The sequence below is a fragment of the Hippoglossus hippoglossus genome, chromosome 24 (genome assembly GCF_009819705.1).
Source record: "Hippoglossus hippoglossus isolate fHipHip1 chromosome 24, fHipHip1.pri, whole genome shotgun sequence".
Lineage (NCBI taxonomy): Eukaryota > Metazoa > Chordata > Actinopteri > Pleuronectiformes > Pleuronectidae > Hippoglossus > Hippoglossus hippoglossus.
The window spans coordinates 11,586,681-11,605,008 of NC_047174.1; positions in this window are offsets into that span (position 1 = coordinate 11,586,681).

The window sequence follows — 18,328 nt, forward strand, 5'->3', positions numbered from 1 at the left end:
TTAGAGGACATCTTCCCTAACATCATGCTTTATATTTAGAGTCTTATCACTTGCAGAATAATACATTCTCTCTAATTTCTGTTTACTCTCTCAGACTTTTGTTTACAGGGGTTAGGAGAAAGTAGATGCTCGGGTATGGGCGAGTTTTGCAGGCAGATTTAAAAAATACACAAAGGCAAGGTATAAAACTCTGTCTTTCTCTTCCCCTGACTCTTTCGTTTATGTGGATGATATTTTAATTGGAGGATAATCTGCAGGGACTGTGGACTAATTTCAAAAAAATAATGACAGGCGACAGCAAAGAGGGTCATGTTATGTCTAGACTAAAATCCCATTATAGTGCCTCTATAATATAAAGCTTAAATTAGAGATGTCAGAAAACAGATGCACGTATAACACACACACACACCTCTGCCAGTGAGAAGCTGCTGGCTACGGTGGGTTTGGATTTGGTGTGTACGCTGTGCGGTTAGTGCCATGGAAAACTTCGAACTCAGCTCCAATCCAAAGTCTTGAAAAAAGAAAAGAAAAATAACAGAAAAAAGGATGGAAAGAAATGAGACCCCATGTCTCTGGAGTTAGCTGATTACTGTCCTGCAGCAGGAGGGTATAGGAGCGGGGAAATCACCGGAGAGGCCAGAGGAAGACGAGCGGGGGTTTACCTCTCGGAGACGACAGCATCATTTGTCAGGAAACAAAAGCAGGAGAACATAAAAAGATGATTCATGGTCTGAAATGGCAAAGTTCTTCCAAGCATTGAAAATAAACACTATCTCAATCATGACGGCGCTGAAATCATTGGTAAACCATTTTCCTCTCGCAAAGACGGCCAGTTTCTGAAATCCATGACAACACAACAACATGCTGCACTGAGAATAATGAAACTCATGTGGCGTGATGAGAATCCTTGTAACAGTACATCGTTATTTATGTCTTGTTTAGAGTAATGTGCTTTTATGGACCGTGACCATTTGAAATCAAATAAAAGGCTCTTTGAATCAGAAGGTCCAATAAAGATGAATATACAGGCCAATTTACTCTGGTATCTTCTCATTTCAGTACATCTACTTATTGGAAACAACAGCACATCTCTTAAGTTTCATTGAAACCAGTGACTTTAGCTCCCAAACGATCATGAGAACCAGTTACCCACACAACATGTTTTCATGACTCCTTGGAAACGGAGAACTAATTCCACCTGAATATGGTGAATCTATGGAGCACACAGCTTGAAGCTTCTTTAACACAAAAATAAGCTGAAAATAATTTAAATCATTATTAGAAAGAAATGTACTTCCTTTACCTCAATAAAACATAAACTGAACTAACTAGTGATTTACATATTGAAAGTATTTGCATCATTAAGTCCTACACAGCAGAATGTGCACACAATACAAAATACATAAATTTGGGAATAAATAAGATATGAAACAAATAGATAATTCTGTGTATCATTATATTCCTTAAAAATTTTAATTTCCATTATTCATTTTATCTAATTGATTAATAATCTATTAAATGAGACATATGATTATATTCAGGTTCATAATTTTAGTTTGGGTTGGTTTTTATTAGGTTTCACTTTCCTCACTATGTCCATTGTTGCAGCTCCTCTTTTCAGACTCTGTCTGAAACGCTTGGTTTTAGCTCCTGTCTCTTTAAGGCCAAGTTTTGAGTGCATGTAGGAAATGTCGGCTTCTGCTCTCGTTTACCAGGCTTTGTTAGTGGACTTGCTTTATGCAAATGTCGACTATTGTGATATCACAGGACATCATGATGCTAAACTGCTGTTGAGGAGTTTCGGGAGCTTCAGGAGTTTTCTGTGGCCAGAAGGAGTTTCTTTTTCCACTGACTTAAGGATTTTTGAACTTTGCAGACATTTTTAATTCACAAAAACTTTACTAACACACTAATGGAAAGAAAAACTGAAATAGCAGTTTTCTCTTACAGTCAATATATTCCAAGTCAAGACCAAAACCAAGAATTAATTGATCCTACTAACGATGTGTTGTCTGTGTAACCAAAACCCAATTATTTATTTTATTATCATTCAACTATTAAAAAACAAATCACCATGCTACTGAGTGAATTTATACAATGAACATGATAAATGTATTTTACTTAGAATTAAATACCACATACAAACACAACTGGCTTTATTTTTCTTTTTTTTTATGAAACTATATTTGCCAGTTACTCTACTCTCTCTTGGGTTTGGAGCCATGGATATAAGGAAAATGCTGAGATAGAGCATCATCCATTTTATCTTTTACCATCTGTGCTCCCTGTTTTTATCTCTTTCTCTCTCACTATCAGTTCCAGATTTGGATATACAGCAGCTCAACCCTCTCCTGTTGGTATGAACACTTCAAACTTCATTTTATATCACCCTGACTAAAATATCCCAACCCCTCATCTGTGCCTGACACTGACAGAATCATAAATACCTCAGTGATAGCTGTTGTGAAGGGCCATAAAGCCTTTACCTTCCCTCAGCACATGGTCACAATTTGTGCTGTTGTCTGTCAGTATATACTGTAACGCACATAGTTAACTGCCTCAGAGAAGTTTGCCTTTATTACTTGCTCTGATGAATAGAATCGAATTTTGAGAATTAAAAAAACTCTTAAAACTCTTGATTTACATTTTTGCTGCTTAGGGCCACATCTTTTTAGTCCGGGATACTAAACAACACTGACACATCAAAAGCAAAAATGGTCGCCTAAGGTAGGGCATGCAGTGAGGATTACCACACAGCTGTGACTTCAGACTATTACAGTGAGCTGGTTGACAACTAAAAACAAAAGATCTGCATATAATAACATATTTTGATGTTCCAGACCACTTTATTTGCTCAGTATGCTTCACTTGGTTCTAATTTAGATTTAAATGATTGCTGTGGCTCAACACACAGTGTTACTGGAGGAGACGTGACTTTTCACCGCCTAGTGCTTTACATGCTGCAGAAAGTGCCGACCCAGCGGGGCTTTTGTAAACTCACTGGAAATTATGAGGCAGAGGAGATGGGCTGAAATGCATTCTTAACAAACCCACTGATGTGTGAGTGCTGCAGATTGTGAAAATAACAAAATTTCTGATGCATTTCTTTGAATAAACTGTCCTCAAGGTCCACCGACCGATCAAACTCACTACAGACTTATCTACAGTCAGGATCGTTATTGGGTTTTGAAAAGGCCGATGTGATGTTTTTGTCAGGCAGGCTCCAGTTGGTAGTCGTTGTCTGAACTGAACATACCACCGCTTGTCTGGTGAATTATCAGAAAGAGTAAAGGAATTTCAGTGACGGCAGACGTCTGCGATGCGTTCAATCATCTCTGATTTTAGCACAAGCTCCTCCAGACACTGTGTGTGTGTATGTGTGTGTGTGTTCCTGTACTTATATCTTTGTGAGGACAATTTTAAGCAGACCCTACAGAGTGAGGACATTTTTGCAAAGTGAGGACATTTTTGACCGGTCCTTTTCAACTTTTTCAATGGGCTGTTTAAAGGGTTAAGACTTGGTGTTAGGGTTAGGTTAGGGTTAGGTTTAGGTTACTCATCTATTTTGGATGTTAGGGTAAGGGGCTAGGGAATGTATTGTGTCAATGAGTGTCCTCAATAAAATAGTAGTACAAACGTGTGTGTGTGTGTGTGTTACTTGATGTCTCAGTATATATATGTTTGCTGAAATTACACAATCATATTTTGTAATATTTTTACTCAAAATGTAATAATTTTAGGCTCTGCATGGAGCCACACTTCAACATTTCACATCTGTCAACAATGTCGAGTGATGTCACATGAGTCAACATCAGTTATGGCCTGGGGACTAGTTTGAAAATGGAAAAAAATCAGCGAGGGGAAAAAGAAACAATCTTACCAGAACTCTGTAGCCTGCAACTCATTACAGTTTGGGGCTGGCGGCTCAAGGCCACATTAGCCACTAAAAGTAAAACACAGCCGAATCGCTAACTGATTTGTTGGCGGTCAAGTTGCTTGGTGGGCATTATAGTCACAATGTTTTGATAAGGAAAAATATGTGGAAAAAATATGATGATATCGCTGGTTCTGGTTCCGCTGCATTGATTTTTATACTTTTTTAAAACCGTCCCATCCAACAATGTTTAAGAGTGCAGTGGTATATCGGTCAAGTACTCTTTTCACATTTTTTATAAACCTAATGCAACTCCTGAGTCACTACAGGCATATTCTTATCCCACATATGCCATTTATAAGTCTAACTTTATTGTTTCAGCAAAGAAAGATACCTTTTTTCATTGAGTCGGCAGCCACAGGAAAGAAATGTGGGAATCAAACAAAGTTTGTGATGACTCAGCGAAACCTATCAAGCCCCATGTGGCATTGAGGGAGGAATGTGGGCACACAGAGAAACACTGGTCACCATTAACCACATCAGATCCCAGATGATTCATCCCTCATAGATGGAGTGCATGTGCGTCTGTGGGCATGTGGCTCTTGTGTCCTACTCTGTTTACAGACATCCCTGCGTCCTTGGTCTTTCCAGTTGAGACCTTAGAGGCATTTTGCATCCGTCTGAATCTTGGCATTTGTAAAATGTTGCTGAAGCTAGGAGATATTTCAATGGCGCGCCCCAACTATTTCCCTTTGGACCTGCTAATCTACGTGGTCTGCCTAATATGTTCCGACATTTCACACAATCGCTATTGAGAAAAAATTCAGAATTTCTTTTGTTTGAAATTGGTGAGAAAAATATTTTCTTGGGATTATAATGAAAAGATTCACCTCAAAAAATGAAGCCAAGTCTTCAAACTGTCAATCTGTGCAGAACTTTGCGGTTATTCTCAGTCCTTCAGCAGGAATGTTTGTTTCACAACAACACCGACCACTCGAATGACCCGCACTGTCTTCCAGAGGCCTAATCAATAATCCATCAGGAGTGGTATTGGCTAATGTTGTGACAGCCTGATTGATTGTTTGTTACAAAGAATGTGAGGATGGCATCAAGTTTCCAGTTTAGAGGGACAGGAGTCAACTTCTTATTGTACTAAGAACATAGGGGCGCCAGTTCTAAGAATGGCTGGAACTTTAATTTTCAATCTTTCACATGAAACATATTGTGGTTTGTGAAACTTCAGCATCTCAACAGGCAAATCAAAATCAGCCCTGTATCCGAGCAACCATTCTCTACTGTCCCTCCCAACAAGAGTAAAAAAAACTCGCTGCTTTCTTTTTAGAACATTCACAGGTGTCAAAGAATGTATGATACATTTACTGCAAAACCTCACATCTTAAGACTGACGGACTAAATAATTTACAGCATGTTTAATCAATTAGTGTGGTAATAAACGTGGCAACATGTCTCTGTGACTTGCAGAGAGAAAAAGATTGATAACACATTCATATTTGAACACTGAAATTAAGCTACAGCCAGTTGGCCTAGCATGACAACTGGAAATAGATATCTTTGCTTAGATTAGCACGATTACTGAAAATGAGGAAAACAGCTAATTTAGCTAAGGATGAATACTGGAACCTGGAGTAAAAGCTGGCCTACCAGCACCTGTAATTGTAACAAATTAACTCATAATATATTGTTTATTAAATCTGTGGAAAAACCAAAGTCTTCCACAGATTATACCAACAAGATGCAATATGTTCATTCACCTTTAGAGGTGCTAGTAGGTGTTGAGGAATTCTTGACCATCCTCACACATTACTGCATATGCCTATTTATATTATGTATATAATGTAATATTATATATTATATCTGTACAGGAGAATAGTGCATGTTTAGTTCCACAGATACTCCATTATCTCTCTTCGCAGTACCAAGGTCAGGTTATAGATAAAGGGCCAACCAACAGTACATTGTAGTGTCTATGCTTAGGGACTTTCATATCTAACTCAGATGCACCGAGACAGAGAGGCACCGACTTCAACTCTCACCAACTTCCTCTCTTTTGCGTATTTCACGGGTGGCAAGACGTAAGGACACAATGTGATTTAGGAATACATACCTTAGGCTTAACTGTCCAATAAGGTGCGAACACCTCCATGTAACATAGAGAGTGACAGCAATTCTAGCCATTCATGGATGTGCTGTTCGAATAGGTGACGCAAGTAGAGGAAGATATATGGGGATGCTGTGGGAGACATCTTCCGACTTGGGGGTGACAATTGCTCATGTTACTCTGTTCGAGTTGTCATATTGTTCCACCTTCTGGTCTCCTTGATGCATCAAGTCTCCATTTAAACCTTCTGCATAAGACGTCAGCTGCTGCCTGAGTTCTCCCAGCTTCCAGAAAACCTCTATAACAGTAGGCAGATATTTTTCTTAACTTTGGACGGAACCAGGCTAGCTCCCAGTCTTCATGCAGGCTAAATTAGCCTCCTAGTTGAAATTAGAGCGGTATCAAACGATTCACCCAAAGCTCAGCAAGAAAAAAAAAATTTCACAATGCAACTATTCATCTCATTTTGCTTGGCAGGACAGAATCTTCCATGTAGATCGTTTAATTTTTTGCTAAATAAAACCCATGTGGCTCAACCCCCCCCCCTGAAGAATGCTCATCATGTTTTCTTCTCACACGATCACAAAACCATAACAGAGGTTATGGTTAACTGGTCAGGAAAGGATCAATTAACACGCGTAATTTGAAATGAGTAATTTACATCACTTAGTCTCTCATTAAATATTAGAAGACAGATTTACTGTAAGTAGTTATGTGGGGTGAGTGGAGTTACTGTGGTCAACCAGATGGTAACAGGCAAGACAATATGCAACAAGCAACTTAATGCACAACAAACATCCATTCACATACCCTCAATTCAATAGGTCTCACTATTTATTGGATCAAATGAACATGTATTTTTTTTTGCAGTAAGTGTAACTGCAAAAAAACAACATAATGTTTCTCATCACATCAACTGCGCAGATGTGTTTGAGAAACATCCAGTACTGAGGACAAATGGAAATTACTACTCACACAAAAAGCCCTTTTTATCTATCCAAAGACAAAACCCTAATAACTTCTGCTTAAATCCAAACCTTTCAAATTACATCACAGCCCACAGGCTACTACTTATAGCAGCAACACAGCCAGTTCTGTGTTGATCCATTAACTCTGAAAAGTCTGGTTGTATAACTGGCCGCATCCTCTGAAAAGAAAATCCACAACTGAAGATCCAATTCTTAGCAGGAGACTGAAAGGCTTACGACTGATTATTGCTCTCCACTGAGTCATTGCCTTTGTTGATACATTATTCCTGCAATAACATTTGAAAATCCTCAAGTTCATTGAATTTCTGACTTGAGATAACTTTGTTGCTTCAGAATCTAGATTGTTTTTAAAGGAGGCATAGTAACGAAATATGGGCATTTGATATTTTACGAGCTGAACATTTACCTGTATAGATATATACAAGATATACTGCATTACAAAAGCTCACACGCCCTCATTAACTGGAAGAATGTCTGAATGGAAGTGGAATTGTTTCCAGAGTAGTCTGAGTTCCAAACCAACAGGGGAAAGATTGGGGATTTTTTTGGTTTTGCCTGTTCTAAACTCCCGGAGCAATCTCTGTTTTGGGAATACAACTGGGGTTTCAACATAATTGTCTCTTGTTGGCCTTTAAAACTCGGATGTTTAAAAAGTCATTTCCGCAGTGGTATTAAAGCCAAAGCAACAGTTCAGATATCTTCCAACACCCATTTCTATTTTTCATTATAAACATGTAAAACAATTTGATATAATAACTTATTAATGATATATATATATTGTGCAAAACTGATTTGCATTGAAGTTAAAATGAGACTTCAACATCCATGCTATGTCTCTTTGTAAAAAGGCACAACAATTGCTGTTTTCCGACAAAACTGAAGTTTAATCTGTAAATGAAAACTTTTACTTGGTGTTGGCACTATAGATTGAAAGTCAGGGTTTCACCCAAATTGTTTGGAAGTGTCCTCTGGGTTCTGTGGATGTCTGCACAAATGTTTCATTGAAAAAGACTGAAGATGAAAGTATTCAGTTACAAGTAGACACAGATTGCCAGCCTGGACTATTTTTAAGGATTAAGGACAGACATTATAAAAAAACAAAACAAGAAAGACATTGTGGGGTAAAATATACAAGGTAATGACAGAACACTGCGAAGGATGCAAATCTAAACTTTAAAGCAGACAAGCCTTCAAAGGGCTTACAAATTTACAGCCATTATACAGAATCAGACTGTATCAGATCAAACACAGTCATATGCAAACTAGAAGTGGAAGCTCATCTTTCATGCTAAGAGTAAACATGCTCTCCAACACATGAGCACACACGAACAATACCAATGAAGCCAATAAACATATAGCCTACGCAAAAACAAATTTGTGATAGCTGCAGTCACTGCTTCAGTAACTGGGAGGAGGAAAAGCAGCAGATATTTAGGCTAAAATATTATGTAAAAGACTCTGTTTCGAGTTGAATTTGAATGTCGGATTTACGGCCACTTGGATGACACCATACGTGCAGTTTGTAGGCTTTGAACAGCCCTGATTGGATGACCGCATTATTACCCAATTTTGATAATATTTACTGCGTGCTATTCCACTTATGATATGATATGCAAAACAGATGTGAACACAAGTGGCGCAACAAATAACGTCAACAAAGGCTCTGTTCCACTGAGGCGTGCCACAGAGATAGTGAGCCAGCACAGACAGTACCAGAGGAACTGCCCTTTTGAGAATAAAGTCATAATATTACAAGAATAAAGCTCAGAAGAAACTCGTAATATAATCAGAATTTTGGTGCAATATTACAAGGAAAAAGTCATAAAATCACTCGGAGAAAGTTAGAATAAATAAGAATAAAGAATCTTTTTTTAAAGAAATAAACAGCAAAGAGAAACCTTGCTCGCCGGACTTTCACTTCTTCTGGATACAAAAACAAATCTCATGGTGAAACTTGAATATCACACATATTACATATGCTAAAGTATAATTTTGCAAGGTATCAGAATGATCTTCTGATATTCCCCCTCTTAATCTAAAATTATGACTATATTCTCGAAAGATTATTACTTCTTCCTTGAAACAACCTATTACGACTTTATTTTTTTTAACTACTACTTTTTCCTCATTTAATGACATTGTTCTAAATATCCCAGAATTTCCCAGAACTCCGTAATAATGTTGGGGACTATGTTAAAATATGTTCAACATGAGGTGTTGTAGTTTGAATATGTTAGAAAACAGGTATATAGTTACAGCTTATGACTGGTTATGTGCTGTAATGTACCAAAAGGTTTTGAGGACAGCATGGTGCTGGTAAGATTGGGAGAAGTCAGCAGACATCTGGATCAACACAAGTGTGTGATATGTAAAGGGTAGAGTGACAAATAATAGAGGATTAGGTCGGTAATGGACCGTGAAATATCCATTACCTGCAGTGACTCTGGAAGTAAGCTCAATTACATCAAATGAAAAGAGCTGCTGCACGGTTGTGAGTGACATTTCTCAGTGAGCAAGACATGTGTTACGTTGCCGGACTCTTAGCAAAGACCCAGAATAACTCTTTTATTGGTGGAAAGAAAACACTTTTAGTGGACATTTCCTGGACTGTCGCTGTTGCCCCGTTACACTGCTGTCGTGTCAGAGCTGCCGGCGAAACCAACTGGACCGACTCCAAACGTTTTAGTAAGTACCATTCATTTACACAGCCACATTTATAAATAAAGGGCTCAAGGTGAAAAATAGCAGAATCTCCCAGTAACTGTGAGTACATTGGGTTTTCACAATAAGGTCATTTTTGGAACATGAGTGAAAACAGAAAATTACAGAGTATTTATTTACAGAGTACATACTGAGTGGTAAAAATGACAAATGCGTATTGGCACAAACAGAAACCATTGGGTGAAAAAGGGTTTTATGGTCATAAAACGCCAGGCTTTATTGGTGCAAAAATATTTTAGGAAACACAGCGCATGTGGTGCACAAGCATCAGGGCTCTGTGCCTAAACTTTTCTGTTTTATATTTCTTACTAAATTGATCTTATTCATGTTTTTCCCTCTTCTGCCGAAGAATACAACCACACTTAATGTTCCATTTATGAAGAGAGCAAAGAGCTATGGGGGGTTGGTCCCCCTCAGCCCATGGTGCTTTCCACTCCTATATATCTGCCCCACTGAGACAAAGAGAAAGTCTGTTCCTGTGCAGCTTTAGCATTAACCACTAGTAACCAAAGCTGACAGATTAAATATGAGTAAAACCAGTGTCGGGCTCACTATAACAACACACCAGCGGCAGGATCGGCAGTTTGACCTGTTATTTCTGTCTGTGCTGACTTTGAGGATAAGTTAAAGGAATGTTTAAGAAGTCAATGAATTTAATCTAATCAGAAACAGGACAGATATTGATTGACAAAATATGCAGTATGGCCCCTACTGATTTTTTTTCCACGTGTGCTTCTCTTGCCCTCTGACCAGCAAGTAATGTTGCTGAAGAAGACAAAAAATGGTGCTACAATGAGCAGACATGGACACTTGGATTCATGGCAACTTTAGGACAATTTGGGGAAGTAATTATGTGCTACATGTGTGTGAGGGATATATATAATTGCTGAGTTAGTTTGTTTAGAGGAGTCGTTAAATTTATATTAGGCTGTGTTAGGGATGTTCAAATATATAAAGATGCACAACACATCTCCACTTCCTCCTGCTATTCAGAAATGAAGCCAAAATATCCTGGATATAACGTCGCCATTTTGCACCGATGACGTCATTTGGTGCCAGAGTCCTCGCGAGTTGGTCTCAGCTGGAAATCATAACGTTTCACAGTGTTTTCATTACATCAAATGAGAATAAGAATTCCCTAAAATGACAGAAACCAAAATGATGAAAAACTTTATTCAGCATGTGCTTTGGCTTTTTATTTTAGTCCCATTCCTTAACAGGGAGGAGGCTGGATTTATGACCAATACTGCAGCCAGCCACCAGGGGGCGATCAAGACGCTTTGGTTTTTGGTCGTCCGTCTTTATATACAGTCTATGGGGATGTTTCAGACACATAAAACACTATTAAAGTACACACTGAGATAATTTGTATTCTATTTTATTCTGTAAACTGTGCATTATGAGATGCAATGTAATTTAAGGTTATGCATAGTAACCCTAGTTCTATGAGCACAGGAGGGGCAGCCATGTTTTTATGGGCATCACATCACAAACCAAAGTCAGTGGCAGTGAGTTAAGACGAACAACCTTTATTCTACTTAACACACACTGGGCCCCATTAATTTATAATTATTATAAAGGGACCCTTGTTTGGTATATTTGAGTTGGGCACTGCCAAAACCCTTACTTTGAATTAGGGTCTTATACAATATAATCTGCTAAAAACATGCACATAAAATCTAAATTGTGGACATTATTATCGATAAATATTTTTTAGTAAGTTATATTATATCTATAAAGTTTATATTTGAATGTGTGGCTTTACTTGCTTCTCAGTTGTTTTCTCTGTCTGCCCTTTTTTTAAAGCACCACACATTATTATAACTATTAATATTAATATTAATATTAATATTATTGGTCAGTCTCCAACAGAACACTGCATTGAACTAAGGAAAGTATGGTCTATTCAATATAAATATTTTTTGCGATATACAGCTGCTGAGCTGCATGGAAAACTTTAATAAATACCTGCATGCCTGGTTTACCGTGGTCACATGTGGCTTATATACTGTAAGCCCACAAAATTCCGAGTGACAGTAATTTGTTGAATTAAAGACTCAAACCACTTGAATTCCTTCCTGGAAAAAACAACTGTTTTAAATTTCCCCCCCTTGATGCAAACATTTCATTAAAAGAAAAATGATGGTATGATCCGCATATGTCCTAAATAAAGGTGCTTCCCTCTGCTCTGTGTATCAGTTTTTACCAGACTGTCCATCACAGAGTTGGCTGAGAAAACCTGTGCACAGACAACAGCTGCAACGCCTCAATAACGCCTCAATAAGTTCCGCAGGTCAAATCAAGCTAATAGTCTATCAATGCACAAATATTTAACAGCTATAAGCGCTCCGTTCCTTTTTAAAATTGTATTAATTTGAGTAATCACCAAATACAGAAATCTTACAGTTTTCAAAGGTCTTTGGCATTTTAAACCCAGCTTCTTGAAGGTAACCATGGCAGGGCGGCACACTGGCAAAGGTCACCCTGCCTCTCCGGGTGACGTCAGACTCTGACCTCGGCCGCGGCAGGTTCACAGGCAGTGGGTCAGCCTTCAGCAATGCATCCAGTCCAGATTAACATTAACAGAACGTGACAGTGCTGAGAGGCTTTCAGCTCTCTGGGGCAGGGGATTAGCTACCGACTGCTATACCTGCAGCTCCTGCCTAGAACTAATGCTGCCCCAATTCCATACTCCATACTAATATAAGAAGGTTTAAAGTATATGATATACGTCAGTATGCACACTAGGCAGAAAGAGTGCTGTTGATGGACTCACGGCTACAAATGGTTCCTAACAGTCATGATTCAGCTCCAGAAAAAAATCAATATTAAGTCTTTGGGAAAACTAAAAAGGACAATCTATGAATGTGATTACTATACACTATACTACTACCACAGTCTGTGGAAACTCTGGAGGGAGTTGAGGAAATAACCCTGATAATGAGTAAAGCTTGATACTTCAAAAATTAAAAAAACCCTGCGCTATAAAGTCGAGGTATGGAATTTGAAAGATGAGCATTTAACGGGCAACTTCAAAGCGTCTGGCTTCAGAGTTAATGGTAGGATCCAGCTGCTTGAAGTTTGATTCATACCAGCCACTGAAAACCAGGACATCTCGGCCGCTGACCCAATTTCAACCGTTCCTTTTTTAAATCTGTGTCTCACAAATCAAATTTATGTGTATGAAATGCAATAATCATGCAGTACCACTTTACATCTGATTGGCTGGAGCATTCCAAAGTCACACTTTGATAGTGTAGTATGATGATTTGTCACCAAAGACAGACCACCTTTACATTTTTAATTTGTATTTAAAGCAATACTACGCAAGCATGCAAGCAGCGTCAAAATATTTCCTAATGGTACACTGACATGGATAGGAAGAATGGTTCTGCTTTCATTTCCACATTTCCTTAATTTCCACTCAATATCTTTCCAAGAAATTTGACAGCTGCAAAATCAAATGATTCAAATTGTCAGAATCAGGTCCATCAAGCTCAAGAGTAATGTTGAGCTGTAGGTCAGTTACAAACTATTTAGAAGTCATTAAAAAAACAGAATTATTAAGAAAACTTATCAAGAATTCTAAACAGAGTTTGGTGTATTTGTAACAGCCGCAGCTATTCTGATTCACAAAGCCAGGGATCATGGGTAATATTCACTATTCAGTTGTGTTTCAGTTCAGTTAGTGGGACTATGCAGTCAACACGTTGAAAGGCTTCGGGGGGGGGGTTTCTACGTGAAAACCACTTTGTCGCTAGAACACGGAGCCCAACAGGACCACATGTGGCTGTAGAGGGCGCTGTTGCTCAGCTAAAGTTACATAGTGTTGCTTTAAGTACATGAGCAGGACTGATGTCATTGTCGTACATTAGCTTTTGAGCTTTCAATTCATGATTTTAATTTAATCTATTCACTGAGCATAACTCAAAGAAACAAAAAAATTGTCCCAGACAGGAAAACTCAAGTAAATCTAAATCTGTCATGTAGCCTATCTGTCCCAATTAACCATGTCCCCATTCTGGACTTATTAACATAGTCCTGAAGCAGCTGCAAATATAATTAGTGACCACATTTCACTGGAAAGGCTTCATGTTGACTCCTGGTTTCCAGGCCACAGTGGCAGATCCCCTCTACTGGCTGCACATCAAACTTCTTGTAACTCTAAAACTGATCCAATTACTCTTGTTTTGTGCAGCCGAACTTGTTTTTTATGGTTTTGCATTACACCATCCAACCGGTCTTTCACAGTGCAGTCGAGATAAGCGACTGCACTGTGAAAGACTGAGAAATATAAAACCCGGGAATCATATTTCCTGATGTGATGCCAGTTCAGTGAACAGAGAGTACCTGCTTCCAGCTAACTTTACTCCACGGAGAAAAACATTTTCCCCCTCAAGATATCGTCATACTCCAAACTGTTCACATCAGGATCGCACATTCATCACATTCTGCGTAAAGAGCCCGTAAAGTGGGTTATGAGAAGCTTTTTACAGGGTTTTTCCCACTGTGCAAAGACCTTGTTTGTTAATATATTGTAGATAGCTGAAAAATAAGTGGATTTTTACAAGTGGAGTTTGGTCATAGGGATCTAATGGCCACTGTTTGTGGTGAATGTAACTAACCATGCTTACGTCACCATAGGGTTACAGAAGATTTATCATAGCCTCATAATAATAAATGGTAATAGACGGATAAAAAGCAAATCAACTTCTAATTGTTTCACACGTTGGTCTTCATGTTGTTTTCTTCTCACTCTCTCTTATTTCACTGCGGGTGCTACGAGGCCGCTTTTCATTAAGTGCATGAAACAACAGTATGCTGGGATCACTGCATAGGTTACGCTATGGCCGAAGCCAGGACAAAGAATGTCATTCCTGGACGTGCAGCTTAGGGCCGAGACTCGGGTTTCATCGGGGAAGAACGGGTGGGCCAGCCAAGTCGAGCCCCCACCCCCACCCGCACCCGCAGAGCCACCAACCTGAGATCTCCCTCTGTATAACGTCTGTGGTCTGCACTCGACGGTGATTGACAGGCCGCACCGCAGGTAATGAAAATATTATAGAAGACCATATGGTGACGGTATTAATCTAACTATCTGTTAAAGCTCACCTCTCACAGCAGTGGAAACTTTCACAAAAAAGGGCGACCACACACAAACACATGCCCTGAAACAAAAAGTCCTCATTGTAGATATTGCTCCTTTCTTTCATCACAGGGTGTGCATGTTTGTTTTTCAGCCACTGAAAACACGTTACGAGTTCATCTGTGTAGCAATCCTGTCTCGGCTTAATGACTAAATACCTTAAATATTTACACTGTTTTATTTCATTATGCATTTACTCTTAATATCTATAACAGACATCAGCGTGTGAGGATGGGTACATCCAGATCTGAATCCAAACCTGTAATTAAGGGTGTGCCGAGGAGATTCCTGCCCACCTCACCACCGCCAGTATGTATAAATTATACAGTCTGAGGAGCTAGTTCTAGTTTACGTTGAGAAGCCATTATCATGTCATCTTTGCTTTCATATTTAACTCAACTGATGATTCAGGAACCATATACCACATGTGGTTTAGTAGACTTTAAACTTAAAGTACGTGTATCTTGATTTAAAATCTAAATAATCACCTCATACGCTGTATATAACCTTTTTTAAACAGATTTTCTTCATTTATCTTTTTTTTCTTTGTGTTCAGCCAACCTACCCTGTATAAATAAAAGGTTAAAACATGTCTATGTGAATGTGTGACTCAGAGTGTTAATGGACATGTGACATGTGGAAGCCAATGAGATGAAAAACAGAAGAGAAACTTTCTCTGAAAGACAGCGATGAAGGAAAAATGGACTGAATTGAGACAAAGAAAGCATAACACAGTGAGTGAAATAAATGAGGAAAGAAATCAAAGAAAGAAATGAAGATAGGAAGAAAGGAAAGAAAGAAAGAAAGAAATCTGGGCCTTGCGTTTTGTGCATGTGGGCACTTTTGACCACACACTACAGCAGGGGAGGGGTTCCCCTCACACAGAGGCCAACTGAGGACAAGAGCGTGTGTGTGTGTGCACATAAGGAGACGTATAAATGTGTGCAGCTCCAGTCTCGTTTTTATGGCAGGCCGTAAAATAAAAGACCAGTTCTGAAAAATGGCACAGGCTTGTGACCTTATGCCCCGGTACAGACTGAGAGAGATCAACTACCGAATGGGGCCAGTTAAATCTCAGCCTGATGTATATGAATTTCAAATTAAAACCACGAGACTCGAATGGAACGGACCCAATCAAGATTATAGAAAAAACGGCAATAAGATACAATGGGAGAAAACTTAGTTAAGGGGCAGGGGGCACAAATTAGCGCAGCGTGAGTACAGTCGTTAACATGAAAAAGTTGGTGCACTTTTCCACATATATGACAATGATATATATAACCTGAAACACATATGCTGTAGTCGTTGAGTTCCACTTAAGGATGTAAGTGCATTGTGCTGATTTGACATTCATAGCACACCTACAGTACAAATACACACACACACAGAAAAACCATTGAGAAAAGTCTCAGAACCAAATCTCCTTAAGCCTGTAATTTCCTGGCCGCACGTGCAGAGACAGAGGCTGGACTCCAGAAAACATCTTCACGGAGATTTTTGCATCTGTTGATACATTGATCCGTTGATGTGTTGTGGGAGTTTTTCTGAATGTGTGAATATGTGCACACATGCACTTCATGCTGCAAGACTTTGACCTCCGACCTCTCCCGGTTACAGGAGTCTCGTGTGAACGAAACTATCCCCTTAGTGCTGCAGCAGCAGAGTGTTTTGGAAAAGCGGTATTTCCCAAAAGACTTTTTTAAAACCGTGAGCGGCTCCAGCGGTATGTGGAAAATGGTTTGTCCCAGGTGGTTGGCTGTGAATGTGCCCTACAGAAGTAAATTTCCCTCGCACAGACTTTGGCGGTATGCACACAGTGTGTTCCAGCATAAATCACAAGTTAATTTATCTCTGGTGGATGCTTCGGGGTGAGAGAAGAGATGGTGGACTGGAAACTGAAATGTGTACCCTTTTCTGAAAATGGCACTGCCAGATGTAAGAGGAAATGTAAAGAGCATGAAGAGTGATAGAAGTGAGGGGGCGTAACAGACAGAAAAGGGCAGAGGGTGGATTCTAAAGAAAAGAAAGAAGAGACATGACAAGGATAAAATGAAAGAAGCCAGAGAAAGAGAAGAGGAAGAGTAAAAACAGGAAACTCAGTCAACAACACATGACACTTAAATTCTACTACATAACCACTTGAACACATACACACACAGATTTGCACAGCGGTTCTTATTAGGACTTTGCATTGACTTCCATTCATTGTGCAGAGTCTCACCAAACCACTTTCCCTAACCTTAACCTAACGACAATTTACATCTTTCCTCTATAGCCTTAACCAGGACCTCAGAAATGAAGATTTGCACTATCAGGACTGAGCTTTGGTCCCTATAAGGTCCACTGGTCCTGAAAAGGTCTGTGTTTACACTGGAATAGGTCCCAAAGAGGTACAAAAATGACTAAACACACACACACACACACACACACACACACACACACACACACACACACACACACACACACACACACACACACACACACATTAAGTCAAACTGGCCATTGAAGAAAGACTCAATGGTTTTGTTGTAACCACTGTTTTATAAGGTCTCTGGATGTTGCCAGTACTTTCCAACATGAGAATCGAAACTCTGCGGTTACGTAACACATGCTTCCATAATGACAATATTGAAAATGGATACAGCGCTTATTTTTCAGCTTTTTGCGAATTTCATTTGAAACATAATATGAAAAACACTGCGGTGTCCTTTTCTTCAAAGAAGAGAATTTATATGTGGCGTTGTTTGATGCTCCCCCCCTTGTACGGAAATGTGGTAAAACTATTCCAAATATAAAGAAATACTCTCTATTTCCATCTTTTTGCCTTTATTTTCACTCTTGAAAAACATGTCCCTGATGTCATCTATTGCCCTTTTAATTTTTATACATATCCAAGCAAGATTTCTTCAGAATTTATGTTATTATACAGTTATTTTTCATCAAAAACCTCTGGGTCTTAGATAAGACATTACATATAAAACTCCCAATAGGTATAGGGTATTGTACCATTCCATTTTATTCTAATACTTGAAAATATAATGACTTTTAATACATATAACGATTGTAATAACTACTAATGACTCCATGTCTACTGTTTCCATTACATTGCAATTTTAAAAGCATGTTAATTTTACACATTATTGTCTCATTATGGAGAAAACCGTGAATAGATGCCACAAAGCTGAACATCCACAACTCAATGGGATTACATTTACAGATGGAATATCACAGGAGCTGCACCATTTTTCCCAGAAACGCTGCCTCGCTGTCATGAAGCTGGGAGTTGTTAATGCACGATCAGAGCTGTTCTAACATTAAGTGTATTTACTCAGCCTGTAATGTGCAGCCAGCCCAACCCTGCAGGTTACACTCATGTGGTCAGTGGAACTACAGACCAGCAGTCAGGACATTTCTGATTATAGGACCACAAACGTACCTCCCGCTTCATATGCCAAACCAAACCGGTGCACGGATATGAA